This window comes from Megascapheus bottae, chromosome 6 (genome assembly GCF_031878675.1).
Source record: "Megascapheus bottae isolate mThoBot1 chromosome 6, mThoBot2.hap1, whole genome shotgun sequence".
In the NCBI taxonomy this organism is placed as follows: Eukaryota; Metazoa; Chordata; class Mammalia; order Rodentia; family Geomyidae; genus Megascapheus; species Megascapheus bottae.
Window position 1 is genome coordinate 84,579,373 of NC_143514.1, and position 3,629 is coordinate 84,583,001.

At 42.6% G+C, this 3,629-nt stretch overlaps 1 pseudogene; it reads right to left on the minus strand.

Annotated features, from left to right (window-relative positions):
* Positions 1-3,018: 3,018 nt before the first annotated feature.
* Positions 3,019-3,629, minus strand: part of LOC150062668 (transcriptional repressor protein YY1 pseudogene) — a 6,715-nt pseudogene continuing 6,104 nt past the window's right edge.

Consider the following 3,629-nt stretch of genomic DNA (forward strand, 5'->3'; position numbering starts at 1 on the left):
AGAGAGTAGGGGAGAAGAGGGGAGAAGGAGTGAAATGAGCAGTCAGCATGAGAGGAACCATGCCATGACCATGACCATGCTGGGAAGCCAAGGCAAGAAACTGCTAGCAAAACCCGTGAAACCCCACAGGAAATCAAGCACTGGATAGTGTTTCTTGGCAGCCAGTTTTGAGCCTTGAGCTTGGCACATGCATTCTTTTTTTTTATTGTTGGGTAATGTATGGAGGGGTTACAGTTACATTCATCAGTTAGTAGGTGCATTACCTCTCACACACTGATATCCCTTCTCATATTTTTGTCCCCATTTCCCTCTTATCCTCTCATAATCATCTTGTTTTCTCCCTTCCCTTTCCTATTTCAAATAAATAAACAAACAAACATACAGTATACCAGGTAAAAAAGTCAGATACGGTAACATATGAGGTTAACCATAAGGGCAAAAAAAGAGAAGAGAAATAGCACAGTACAATAAGAACAACAATCACACAAGATAAAGCTCTTGTTTCCATATCCTAGAGCTCATTTCATTTAGTCTATTCTAGGTGATCTTATGTACCTAGGTTCTGAGCTATTGTAATCCTCAGCTAGGAGAGTCCTAGATGTGTACTAATTATTACAAATGAAGGAAACCATGGAGTCTGTGTTCCTTTGGGTATGGCTTATTTCACTTAATATGATTTTTTGCAAGTCTTTCCATTTCCTTACAAATGGGACAATGCCATTCTTTCTGATGGCAGCATAGAATTCCATTGTGTGTAAATACCACATCTTGTTGATCCACTCATCAACTGAGGGGCACCTGGGTTGGTTCCATATCTTTGCTATGGTAAATAGCAATGAACATCATTGTGCTAGTGATTTTAGTGTGTCCCTGTTTCTGGACACACTAAATCCCTGTTTCTGGGATTGCTGGCTCATATGGGAGCTCTATTTTTAGTCTTTGAGGAACTGCCATACTGCTTTTTATACAGGTTGAACAAGTTTACACTCCCACTAACAGTGTAGTAGTAATCTGTCTTGGCCACATCCTTGCCAGCATTTGTTGTTATTAGATGTCTTGATCATGACCAATCTGACTGGAGTGAGGTGGAATCTCAAAGTTGTTTTGATTTGCATTTCTTTTATGGCCAGAGATGTTGAACATTTTTCCATGTGTCTATAGGTCATTCTTATTTCCTCCTCAGAGAAGTCTCTCTTTAAATCTTCAGCCCACCTTTTAATGGGATGGTTGTTTCTTTGAAGATTTGTTTTTGAGAGCTTCAATTTTTTTTTAGCTGTAGGTATATTTTAGATATGAGGCCTTTGTCTGTTGTATGGTTAGCCCACTCTGTGGGCTTTCTATTTATTTTGCTAGCTATGTCCTTTGCCATACAGAAGTTCTGCAATTTAATGCAGCTGCATTTGTCCAAACTTTCTTTAATTTGTTGTGTTTCTGGTTCCTTTATTAAGAAAGTTTTGACTTGATTGGCACATATATTCTTTTTTCATATATTTTTATTATAATTAATAGAAGGGTTACATTATATTTACCAGATAGAAGGTGCATTACTTCATAAACATTGATACCCTTTCTCATGTCTTGGTCCCCATTTCCCTCCCTGCCCCTCATCTTGTTTTCCTCCCTTCCCTATCCGACTTCAAATAACCAAATACACATATATACAATATATCAGATAACCAGGTGAAATACTGTAACAATATGAGATAACCAAGGGACAGTAAAAGAGATGAGAGATAACATAGTACATTAAGGACAATAATCACTCATCATATAGCTTTTGTTTCTATATCCTGGAGGTCCTTTCATTTAGCGTCATTCTATATGGCCTTATGTATCTAGGTTTTGTTCTATTGTAAATCTCTGCTAGGAGAGCCCAAGGTTTCTACTGATTATGACAAATGAGGGAAACCATTGAGCCTATGTTCCTTTGAGTCTGGCTTACTTCACTTAATATGATTTTTTCTTTCTTTCTTTTATTTTGCAAAATAAAGGAAACTTGAGTTGCTTTATTTAAGCTTCCAATTTCTGGGAGGCTCAAGAATTTTAAGTATTTTGGACAATAAAAGAAAATAAGACTGTGCTTACAGATCTTTTTCTGCCATGTTCTCTCTGTAGGACTGCTAGTTTATTGTTGCCCTTTCTGTTACACGGATGCACACATCAGGGGGTAAAAGGTACAATACATTCTACAACTGAGCACCACTTTCTGTAACTGAACAGGCAAAGAAATTACACTGAACATCAGCATCTGGCAGTATTTTTTTTTTTTGGAAAAAAAGGTGACTAAAATGGGTTTAAATTGATTAACACTATTAAAACACATCTAATATTTGATACTACATGATTCAATACAGCTATATGATACAATTATACAAAATGTGTTAACATCAAAGAATACAACCCAAATTAAGATAGCAAACAAAAACCTATATAACTTTTTCTTTTGTACAGGAAAAATACTTTTGAAGTTTGCATGTAACTGCCCATTCTTTTAAAGAAAATCTACCGCAAGCAAAGTTATCAACCTCCAGAAAAATCACACGTAGCATTACTAAGCCTATCCCCCAAAAGTGTACAATACGCACACTTGGAAAATACAAAATTAAAAAAATTGTAAGCAACAGGTGAGCTTCATAGTTATAAGAATGTGAAAAGAAGTCCCATTTTTAGCACTGTTGTATAAAGAATTGTCTTTTGATGCGAAGTTCACGAACTGTCCTCCCGCTGGGACCACTTTACAAAAACACCGCGTTTTTGAAACGAGATTACAGAGCAAGATAGAGCATCTTAGCAATGTCATCTTATGAAAGTTTCTTTAATTTTTACTACTTCCTCAAAGCATGCCCCTTGGGTGTGTAGGGTTCATTTTTAAAGTTCTTCCTGGAAATAGTATGCAGAGGAGAAGTGCGGCTTCCCAGTCGCTCCCGAAGGCGCCTCCACCGCGGGAAGGTCTCCGCTCTTCTCACTGGCTGAGTTAAGATGTGAGATGTCAGGCTCGCTGACTGAGCGCACTTCTGATCACAACCGTCGAGGCCCAGGCCCGTCTGCGGTGTGGATGCGCACAAGCGAGCGGGAGTTGAAGCCCGGTGGAGGCGTCTCCGCAGCCTTCCACCGTGCACTCGCCAACCCCGCGTGGCCAGGGTCCGAGCGGTCAGCGCCCGGCACCCTCCGGAGGGAGCTTCCTGCCCGTCCTGTATTCTGAATGCTCAGGAGGCGCGTTTTCTCCAGTGATCCGATCCTCAACCACCGTCTCGTGTCAGTATCTCTTTTTCCACCTGAGGACCACATAGTGACGGACGACTCGCCCTCCGGGGTCTTGATCTGCACCTGCTTCTGCTCCCATTTCTTGGTGCCCGGGTCGGCACCTCTGCCGCCGCCGCCCGCCGCGCCGGCCCCGCCGCCGGGTAACTCTTCTTGCCGGCGGCCGCCATGGTGAACAGGGTCTGCTCGATGTAGTCGTCGTCGCCGCCGGCCGGCGCGGGCACCAGGAGGAGGATCTGGTCCTCGAAGCCGTCCTGGGCGCGCAGCCCGTCCGAGGCGTCGCCGCTCACCACCTCCTCGCGCGTCTGCACCAGGATCACCTCCTGGGGGTGGTGTACCTGGGTCGGGTCGTCCGTCACCAGCGGCTG